Here is a 12,060-nt window from a genome sequence, read left to right on the forward strand (position 1 = left end):
AAAGAGTAACCGCAAAGTTTGAAAAATCGTTTCCTCACTCCGCTTTCCAGCCAACCTCCACTCACTACGTGGGATAAATTTTCACGAATTGCTCAGAGTATCCTTATGCTAGTGTACATTCAATCTTTTACTATACATATATATGTATATGAGCGAGTAAATTTTTTTTTTAATTTCGCATCAAAATTTTTTCACTTCTTAAGCATTAAAATTTTTTTTTTTTTGAATCAACATGAATAATTTTTCGAAGTGCAACAATTTTGAAAACGGAAAATATTTTTTAAAAATTGCAATTTTTTTTAGTTTTTTTCAAAAGAGAGCGTAATATAAAAAAAAAGGATATGATGAAATTGTGGATGCAAAAGGACAAAGCAGAGAGAATAAAAAGGAATAGAGTGAAAATCTTTTTATGTGTAGCAGTAGAATAAAGTTAGAATAGGAAAAGTGCAAAAACTAAGAAAGAAGGATAGAAAGAAAGTGGTAAAAGGTAAAGAAAAATCGCATATTCAATAGTGGACCGAAGAATGTCTTTTTATCTGATAGTAGTCGGTAGCCGCGTTGTAGCGAATTGGCATTCCATTTGAGTTACGAGGCACACTTTTATTCCTGTGTCCTCGATTGTCCTCTTGTACTTTACTATATCCCTAATCTAGTGGAAACTACCCTCAGATGTAAGCTCGTTCGCCCGGTATTCTTGGTTCTTTGTTAGGGATACGTCAATTCTTGTATATTTCATGATGTGTTGCTGCAGAGGGTAAGATTACGCAGCAATAATAATTTTTTTTTATCGATATTTATTGTTATTGTTGCCATTTTGTTCCACGTGAGCTTTAAAATTTTCGGAGCTGTCCATTTTGACACATTTATTTTTATCAAAATAAATTTCAAAATAGCCATTTTACCCCTGAACTTAGAAAATTTGAATCAGGCGATTTTACCTTGTGTAAAAAATTTTGAGTGACCGTTTTCCCCGGGAAAAAAAACTTCAAGTGATTATATTTTACTGTCATAGAATAAATTTCACGAAATCACTATTTTTTCCCTTGATTTTAAATATTTCTAAAATGTCCATTTTATCCTAACCTCAGCTATGTCCATCTTCCCAATTTACCCCTATGTTACAAAAGTTTTCAAAACATCTATTTTACCGCCACCCAAATAAAATTTTAATCTGTCTAATTTATCCCACATTACAACTTTTTTAAGTGACCATTTTGCACCCAAAAACTCAAGTGACCATTTTACCCCCATAAAATAAATTTTGAAAAATATCCAATTCATCCCTTAATTAAAAAAATTTCTAAAAAGTCCTTTCTACTCCTGTCCCATAAAATTTCGCTGGACCATTGTACCCCATAGTAAAACATTTTTAAAACGTCCATTTTACCTACGTAAAAAAATTGTTATCTGTCCATTTTACCTTCTCTAAAATTAAAAAACCCAAAACTAATTAAAATAAAAAAGCTAATTAACTAACGCCCAAAAAATAAGCTAATGGATTATATAAGATAAACTTAATAATCCTCATTAAAGCATCCCTTGTGCGTGCAGTGAACTAACAACGCTCACAAGCTCGCTGCCCTTTCGATTCACGCTATATCGTGTGTGTATGTGTGGGCGAATAATCAAACGAGCTTTAGATCTAATAATTTATTCCAGCAGATACAGAGCGCCCTATAATACAGATAGAGCTACACACGAATAATCGATCAATAATTTAACACAGCCAATTGCGCCGTCCAATTTACCCCTCACTGTAAATAACGCAGTTACCTATTTTGCATCTATTACATCATGAGTTTGTATCATCAAGACTTTACACCCCCTGCCTTTCGCCCTCTCGCTCTACCATCTGCCCTCAGCTATACGCCCTTAGCCCTCTGTCTAGACTCCTTTGTCTTTGGAAAATTCATAAAAAAAATGAAATAAAATCCTTTAAAAAAGTAATACAGAGTCGGAGCTGTATTAAAAAGACGGCATTAAATTTTTCCGTATTATAAGTTACAAGAGATGCTTAATATCTGTATATAATGATAATAATGATAATCATAATAATAAAGGGAAAAAAAAATAAAGGGAAGAGAAAAGCTTTCGTGTGGATCGTAATCGTGATGTCCTTAAGGCGATGGCTTCGTTTCTTATATTAAATTACTTTTTTTTTCTCCATTTTAGTGTCTTATATTTTTAACATCTTGACTTCGTATATATCTATCTATAGTAGGGTGAATTAAAAAAAAAAATGTTTTTTTTTTCTGCTAAGCAATTTCAAAAGTGTCGTTTAGGTGTAAAAATACGCTTGTGGAAATTTGAGCTCTTATTATTGATTAAGAAGGGGGTGCACCGTACTTTTCTATTTTCCATAAAAATAACATTTTTAAAACTAGCTAACGATGCGTCATGCAGAAAATCTACAATCATAATTTGTACACTGTAACAAAATTAGCAGAGTGAACGCAGAGGGGATGACTTTTTAGTTATTCATTCCTGTTCGGAGTGAATTTCACTTGGAAAATTCACTTGGATTTGGAAAATATTAATTATAAAAAAAATTACTAATACATAGTGAGGTTAGGTCTTCTGTACTTTAACATTTATATTGAGCACCTTGGCGGATCTGAATTACGATAAGTTACCGTAAATTACGGTAATTACCGTAATTTACAGTATTCGGAAGACTTACTGTCAAATACAAAATTTTACAGCAAATTACGGTATTTTAGACTGATAGAAGTATTTATTTGAGCCAAATAAGATTTACATTAATAGTTAATGAGTGATTTATTTGAAAGCTTAACCAAATAAATATTTATTAATAGTTAACGGATGATTTATTAAATGAGATTTAGAGGTAGGGTACACGCTGAAAAAAAAGTGATAATACTTGCCATCTTAACGAAGTAACTATTCCCATCCTTACATTTTAAGGATTCTCATTTTTTTATGTTAACTTTTCCTAGCGGAGATGGTAAGCATCTAGATGATAACCATTCTTATCCGTGATGATAATCATTACTATCTTAGAAGGCAAAATTGAAAAATTTTTCAGACATAAGAAATATTACTATCAGATACTAAACCCTTATAGGAAAAAACAATAGGCCCAAGCTTGGCGCAAGCCTTCTTAACTCTAGGGGAAGCTTGAAATCCAAGCTTGGTCCAAGTCTGTCTAAGTATCGAGATGATAACACCGAGTCAAGCTTGAATGACAGTGTTGTGTCAAGACTGTTGCTAAATATGTATATATACTTATTAAAAATAAATTGAAAAAATAAAAAAAATATCAGTAGATATGTGCGTGATGGTTGCATATGGAAATAAATTTGTACACAAAGAAATCAGGTGGATCGATGAAACTAATTTTTTTTGCATTCGCTGGGTCTCGATCCTGGTCCTTCATGGCTGTTCGGCAAGTGTCTTATCCACTAGGCTGTTATACTATACATAAAAGCCAGAGGTTTTTAGGTACTATTTGTTATTTAAACTGGTAAACCAGGGCTTGTTATTTGAGTATTGGCTGAACCTTGGCCCAAGACTGGCGAACCGAGGCTCGTCACTTGAACGTTGGTCGGATCTCGGACCAACCTTTGGAGGCCGAGCCTGGGTAGCCCAGTATTGTGCCAAAACCGACCCGTTTTCAATATTTTTTTTCCTACAAGGGAATGGAAACTATTACTAACAAATTACCATTCCTGCAAAATGCGGAAAATTTGCAGTGAAATTCAGTATTTTGCGGTTAAATACGGTAATTTACCGATTAAGACCCGCTACGGCACTGAAATAATTACAAGCTCCCTTTCCATATATTCATGCGAAATAATTATCTAAAATTATAAGCAGCTGATTATGAAAACTTGCACGCTTATGAAGTTATAAAAAAATAGTCTTTTCATTTACCATCATTAATATAATTCCACTGGGTCATTTGAATCACTCCAATATACATATATATAAAATTAAGATTTGAATTTATTTAAAATTGGTCATGGTATGGAAAATAGAAAATCAAAATTGTGAAGAAACTATTGAATTTTCGTAAAAAGTTATGGAAAGTTTTTTTGTGAAGAATTTAATTCTCTCAAAAATCGTATCTTATTATTATACTGTATCTCTTGATTTAGTCAGAATTTAAGATTAAATATTTATGTAAACAAAAAGGAAGAGGACAGGAGACAATTTTGTTTCTTGTAATTTTAATTTATTAAAATTTTCATGTGGTTTATTTTACCCACTTTTTCTATTAATAACTTTTGCTTTATCAATTTAAATTCAAATTTTTGCAAGACTAAAAATTTTTTAACATCTTTAGTGGTACCACCATTTTAATTAAAACTTTTCTGAAGTATAGTAAAGTCATATTAACTAAAAATAACTTTGCAAAGTTATTTATTTTAAGTGACCACTAAAACATAAGAAAGTTCGGTAAAAAACTATGAAATTAAATAAAAACGTTGTAAATAAATTTTTTTTAATTTTTAATGAAAAGTGTCAGCAGAAAATAGCAACTGTAAAATATAAAATACAGTGTTACAATTTATGAGAATTCTATTACACAGACCTTATATGGTATAAAGCACTGGCAATATCTCAAAACTATTGATTGGAACGATAGTGGACACAAAAGGTACCCGAGGATACGTCGACAGTAGTACACCACTCAATACATCATTTGGACGCAATTAATGGATCGTTATTTCACTTTCGATCCACGCCAACAGAACTTAACCTCTATGTACATTGACATTCTACTTCTACTCTTCTCCCTTACCCCTCTTCTTTCTCTTCTACCTCAACCGGAAGTTAAAATAGCAACTTAGAATTTATAAAGCTTAAATACTAAGTAGCCGCCAGAATACGACTAGAAATCAAAACACTCATAACTATTGAAATATCAAACTTATTAAAAATTTTATTCAGTACTTTTTTATTGAAAATTTAATCCTCTATAAAAGAGAATCAGAGGACTTTTTCGAAAAATTCAATACTTTAGCCATAATATTGAAAAATGTAGTCATATATACCATCGCAAAATTTTGATCATTATATTTTGGAAAATATATAAAATACTCATAACTTTTTAAATTATTGAAATATCGAAATTTTCAATCAGTACTTTTTTGTAGGGCATCAAATTTCCTAACAGAAAAATATGAGGGCTATGAAAAAAATTGATAGGTAAGCGGAAAAATTATTATATTATATATTTGGGCATAGATTGACTAGATGCCTACTGGCGATGCCCGATGGCTATATCGTTTATGTTCTGCATAGCTAACGGAAGTTAAAATAGCTGATTCAAATGCTATTTAGCATAAGCGTACCAAGTTTGGGTTGGCTTGGGGCATTCTATTGGAGTGGATATAAAAGGATTGATGTGGTAATGCAAACGTGTTTAATTGTAAAAGTTTTCGAGTACTTTGTCAACTCATTGTCCGCTGGCAACAATTAGTGGGCATAGACCATACTCCATACCAGTACAGTTGAACTAACTGAACTAAAAGGATCAGTATTAACACTAAACACCAATGAGTATTCTGAGCACGTACTTGTGTACTGCCGAGTGTCACTTGACGTTGCTCGAGTGTGCATGTTATTAAAACAGAGATTGTATTACTGGAACTGTTATGCTTGATATTATATGCGGTTGTTTAATTGAGTCATCGAGGTTTAAAATTATAATCAATTTATTATTTATTTAAATTATAGAATATTTGTTAAAAGGTTCTAGAGGATTTTTAATTTTCTAGGAGATTATTTTTCAGTTTTTTAGAGAGTGAATAGTTTTTTTTTTTCAATGAATAGAGGCAACGATGGCTCTGATAAAATTCTAGAAAATCAAATTGATAATTCTAGAAGTTCATAAATTTTCTTAAAATGTCATTTTTTACGTTTTTTTTTTCTCAAATAATTTTTTACGACCAATAAGCTAACAAACGTCTATGTTTTTATAGAATGGCAGTTTTCATTTCTAGATTTTTAAAAATTTTTTATAGTTTTCTCTCACTCAAAGTACCGTCCATATTATCAAAATTTATATTTCACTTATTTATTAGTTATCAGAATAATTTTTCATTCATAAAAAATTTAAATCATCATTCAGTAATTTCTTCCATTCTTTATCCTTTTCACGTATCGAGTAATTATTTATGAAACATGATCGGATAACAATGTAATCATCAAGCCTTTTAATTCCAAAGTTGAAAATTAATACTCGTTTATGTAAACCTGCCGTAAATTTTAATTATTTATAGTGATCGAACGTTCTCTCGATTTCCGCCACAAAAATAATAAAAAATCAAATGAACAATGCTCCGAAATACACAATCAACTCATCAAACTAACGAACATGACGAAAAAAAAAAAAATAATACTATTTAATTTATTTAAATACTCAACAATTATTTATGAATAATTCGAATTATTTTTAAATTAATTTAATTATTCAAAGTATGCCTCTATTATTATTATTAATGATATTATAATACAGAATTTTAAATAAAGAAAATAGTTAATACTCGAGGGAAATTAAATATTTAATAATTAAGTAATTAAAAATAAATTGAACAAGATTAAATTACAAAATGGGGGTGAATAATAAAAAATGTTTGTCTCTATTACTTAAATATACTCTAGCATCTGCTGACACGAAACAAGTAATTATTTTAAAGACCTGGGTATTTAGGTTATTGTTTTTTTGGGCGGGGAATATTCAATGAAGAGTTGATTACTTAATTATTGATAATTATTTAGATAGCTGATAAATTTTATTTAGTATCCTAGTGTTTTCAATTATTTATAGTTGATCAGATAAAATGAAGTTATGAATAGAATTATGTCGAAGGCTATAACTTTAGAAGAATTGGATTTTTCGATATTTTGCAGTAATACTTTCTTGTAGGAAATTTTGTCTGCAACAAAAGAGTTCCTGATCATTTTTTTAAAAAAACTCATAGTTTGGACGTAAAAACGTTTTATAGATTCATATATATTTGATCATTATACTTTCAAAATTTTTGAAAATGCTCATAACTTTTACAATATTAAATTTATCAAAATTTAAAATCAGACAAAATTTGTAGCAAATTGAATTTCCTATAATATAGTATCTATTACTTTTTAGAAAAATTATAATTTATTATAAAAAATCAATAATTTCTACTCACCCGTTTTCAAATTTTTCAATTTCGCCAAAAACTGACCGACAGTCCATCAAAACCTGACTCTAATCCACTAAAGACTGACCGCAGCTCACTAAACATTGACCCTCAGTATTTTTTCACAGAATAATAATTTATAAAAATAAATTTCCACCACAATAGACATTGAATCCCAAAAAAGCAATTTTTCAGCAAAAAATACTCAGAACATAGCTTACATTTAATTATTCTGATTCCTCGGGCAATATTTTATCTCGTAAATTATGTACAGTCTCAATATAATACCCTATTGTAAGAATAATAGCATCCCGTAACTATATACTATAGACTATAAAGTAACAGAGTACTACCAGAGTAACAGAGTGCCTGTAATTTATGCGGGATTGTTCTCTCCTGATCCTGTGATTTCTTTTGTCTTTCGCCCTTTCCAGATGGAATTAAATTTTTTCTTTTTTTTTATTTCTTACCAATAAATCAATTACAATTTTAAATTATACATTTTATTCTGTACAATTTTATTTAATTATAGTAAATAGATCAATTTTTCACTTCCCGATAGGAAAATCGAAGATTATCAAAAAAATTCGGGAAATGATCGTTTTCACCGAGCCGTCAATCGCTCTCCAGATTTTTTCTAGTATTCCATGTCTTGTTCATACATTTTTACATTTATATATACATGGGGTTTGATAATAGTTAGCAGGACACAAACGAACGGTTTGTAAACGTCAAAGTTGCTGTACAAGCATTCACTTTGAAACTACTGTGCCTCGATTTCAGTACTTCTATTCACTTTACTAACTATATATAGTATAAAGAATAGTATATAAATAAAGTGTACAGAAACTATTGAATGAGGCTTCATAAGTTTGAATTTGACAAGTTTATTTCTGATAAAATGACATTTTTAGGTTTTGCTTCGATTAATTTTGTTCTTAGTTATGAATACGGAAGAAAATTGACAAGATTTGTGGGAAATTTTGTGCTCTACAAAAAAGGTCCTGAGGGTTTTTTTAATATAACGGATACTCTGGGCTTCAGAAGCTTAAATAGATTCATATATATTTGGTCATTATAGATTGGAAAAATTAGGAAATGCTCATAACTTGATAAATATCATTTTTATCATAATTTTTTGTCACGAACATTTTTGTAGCAAATTGTATGCTCTGCAAAAAAGGCTTCCATCACTTTTTCAAAAAATCAAAATTTTTTGTCACAATATTAAAAAATAAATCAATTGAAAAAATCGATCACTTTTTTGCTAAAGTAATAAAAGAAGATGCAGCAATTCTAAAAAAAAATTCTAGTGTTACTTTAAAAAAAAAAAAATTGTTTTATGTAAATATTTACAAACAAGTTTTTTAAAAATGGCCAAAAGATTCAAAATACGAAGTAGATTTAGAAGTTAATCATTTTTAAATGTATACTTGAATATAAATTTTAATATACAAGATTATTAGAGCAAGAATATTTTAATATTTTTGCTGAAAGAAGTCTGTGATGATAATAAAATGCAGTGAAGCCATTTGAACCCAAAATTAGACCTCAAAGGCATAGTACGTTACGTTGCATGAGCTTAGAATATGTTTTACCCTTTATATACATATTTATATACATATACACACACATATATATCAAAGCGTATGCTTATAAAGGATATGAAAAGTTACCTGCCTGAGGATAAACATAAGATCTCAAGATATTAAAAAATTATTTATATTAATTTATTACACAAAAAATATAAATTTCATGAAATATTTTCAAATTTTCACATTCATTGACAAAATTATTGTCACAGTCTTAAAGTAAACAAAATTCTCTTTAAAAAGAGTACCCACATCACTACATTCGGCTCCGCACCCCAAATCGATAGTATACCGCGAAAGATAAAAATATACAAAAACCTAATTTCCAAATTTTTTAAACCTGACCTTGTGGGTACTCATCTAAAAGCTCTGTGAAAACTCTACAAAGTTATCCATCAACTTTTGAATTTCTCTCATATTTGATGGTTCATATTACCCCTTTTTCTCTAAAGGTCTATTATATCGATGAAAAATATTATTTGGGTATATCTATTATCTTAAGCTAAATCATCAACTTTTACTTCTCTGTCATCACATTTTCTCTCTTGATCCCTCTATAAAAAGAAAAAAAAAAATGGTGATAAAAAAGTCCGATCCCAGCATAAGACTGAGAAAAAATCAACCTACTGCTTCTACTTGGAGCAAAAAAAATGATCTTAATCCGCGGATTTTCGCCGGCACTTCAACTTACGAGGTAGTTTTTAAAAAAAAAATCTCGCCACAATTTTTTAGTAGCCAACAAACAAATAAATAATTAAATTTTAAAATAAGAATGAGGTAAAAATAAAAGTATTAAAGTAACGGAAGAAGTGAGAAAAAGTATAAAGGGAAGATGATTCTTGCTTGTTTCTAACCCCTCGTTTACTAGTGTAGTCTCCCATTGACTTCCCTTTCCCTGACTATTCTTCCTCCTTCTGCTCCACCGCGACCCCTTCTACTGACTCCTACTGAGGCTGTCTCTGGCTCTGGCTCCCCTTCCTCTGACCCGCTGCATCCATTGGACTACCCTTCTCCGCGCTCTCCGCTATAGCTGGCATCAGAGTGCGAGTAGAGTGCGAGAGAGAAGTGAAAATTCTGGCTGGCACCGCGTAATCGCAGATCGGACGCTCCCTCATCTCTGCGCGAACGCACGGACACCAGTACGCCGGCTGCTTTTGAATGGGTTGGAAGTAGTTAGAACCTACCACCATCACATCCTACCCACAGTTGTCATTGTCCCGCGTCACGTTTTACATCGCGACAAATAACACTAAACGTGCTTGTACACGCGGTCTATTTGACACATTATATTATGGTGATTTTATAATGTTTGGGTGGTCTACTGGTATCATTGTTTCAGGATTGTTTTCCATTGTTTGACCCAACACAAATCACTTTGTTTATTTGGGAAAAAGTGTTGTGTTTGTTATTATTTCCTCAAAAAAGTGTTTTTTTATGGTCAACTGGTACTTTGTTTGTGGTTTGTTTCATTGTTTACATATAGTTCGTGTCAATAATTTTTTTAAGAAAATTTTTCATTACTTGAAGAAATTTGAAAAATTAAAAATTTGTATTTACCACAATGGATTGTTTAATTATTTCATGAAAAAGTTTGTTTGTCAAATGAATTTTTTTTTCATCAAGTGAATATTCATAATAAAGTGTAAACAAAGTATGAAAAAATTTTGTTCACAAAGATTGTTTTCTGAATTAAGTGTTTTGTTTGAAACAATAATTGCTCGAGGATTGTTTAATTGTTTTGATTTGATTTTCAGTTAGTTTACACTTAATTTTGAGAGTAAAACAATCGGAAAAGCTTGAAACTGACAGTATCCTTGAGTTTGTTTGGATTGTTTGGATACAAAGCAATTTATTTCTTGTTTTAATTGTTTGATTTTAGTTTTCTGACATAAATCTTGATTAATAAGCAGAGTGAGACAACTTTAACAATAATCGTTTAAAATACAGTCATACAAGTAAAACAATGCTTTAAAGTACATTGTTTACTGTTTTGTTGGCCGAAATTTTTATCAACAATAACAATATTGTTTTCTTGATCGATGAATCGGATACACAGATTAGGCAACTCAAAACTCATAATAAGATAGATTGTCTCTAAACAATACTAGTTTGTTTCCAAACAATCTAAAAAAAATTCTCATAATAAAATTTGTTTTTCAGTTATTTGCTAATAGAAACCGTTTATTGCTTTAAGTACAAAATTTTGTCAGTTTGTTTCCGAACAATCTTGTCAATCAATGTTCAAAACAATCCATTGTTTCAAAAATTTTCACGAATTTTTCTTTTTTATAAATTTCCTTATTAAAAATTCCATAAAAATATCAAACAAACAATAAAAACCTTCACATTTGTTAGTTTGTTTCGAAAAAATCGATTCAAACAATCCAAAAAAAAAATTAATCATGAAATCAAAATTTTTTTTCCCAATTTTTCTCTGTAAATTTGGTGGTGTCCAGAAGACAAGAATACTGAATGACAAAATAATTTACCGGATCACCAGCGATCAGTAGCTTTTTTCAAGGCCATTAAACAATCATTTATTCACCCTCTGTATTAAAACTTTTCCCCTATCTCATAACTATGTACTTATCCATGCTTATCTTGTAATGCGAACAAACATAATTCACCTTAATTCAATAAAAGGCTTAATTACCATGTATTTTTATCTTTGTTCTCATACAATCGGTTTTGTCCGTAACTTTTTTTCGATGATGACCTTTTTTATTTCACAGCTGCCAATTAGACGCTTTTTGATCCAAGTCAATTGAAAGTGCAACGTCAACCTCGCCTCATACTATTCATTGTTTATTTTTCTCATCGCGCTTTTTTCGATCACGAGTTTCTCCAGCCAAACAAACAGCCGAACAAACTGAAATAAACAAACAACTCGCAAACTTTCGATTGAATCACAAGGTTAAATGGACAAATAAATAAATTTTGATTACTTTTTACAATGATACTATTGTTTGAAATGAGTTCGGCAGCAACAAATCCCAAACAATCTCATTGTTTTCGTTAAAAGCCCAAAAAACTCTCGCCATTGAAATAAATACATTCAAATTAATATTGCAGCCAAACTATCAGAGATACGTTAAAAATGTACATGAATATATTTGTATAGAATTCAATTTTCTATAAAAAAGTTTCTCTAAAATTTTTGTCTAAATCTAATAGTTTACTAGTTCTTTCACTTTTAAGATTTATATAGAAAATATTTTTCGTTACAATTGGCCATTTTCAAAATCGTGATTCCGGCAAAACTATCGAGGATAGCATAAAAATTATTGAATCAAATTTTTCGAGAGTCCAATTTCCTA

General features: G+C 30.1%; 1 protein-coding gene and 1 long non-coding RNA gene across 3 annotated transcripts in view; both read left to right on the top strand.

Annotated features, from left to right (window-relative positions):
- The window catches only part of LOC130671197 (uncharacterized), a 190,654-nt gene that overhangs the window by 45,776 nt on the left and 132,818 nt on the right, over positions 1 to 12,060 (top strand). The window lies entirely within an intron of this gene.
- LOC130670747 (protein artichoke-like) overlaps positions 9,902 to 12,060 on the top strand; it is a 53,260-nt gene continuing 51,101 nt past the window's right edge. Inside the window, exon 1 of one of the 2 annotated variants that reach the window (XM_057474264.1) lies at positions 9,902 to 10,202. The gene's annotated coding sequence lies outside the window, so the exon portion shown is untranslated. Of the gene's footprint in view, positions 10,203 to 11,462; positions 11,657 to 12,060 lie in introns of those variants that run through there. The other variant, XM_057474352.1, reaches the window with a different exon arrangement.

This window comes from Microplitis mediator, chromosome 1, assembly GCF_029852145.1.
Source record: "Microplitis mediator isolate UGA2020A chromosome 1, iyMicMedi2.1, whole genome shotgun sequence".
NCBI classification, from domain to species: domain Eukaryota; kingdom Metazoa; phylum Arthropoda; class Insecta; order Hymenoptera; family Braconidae; genus Microplitis; species Microplitis mediator.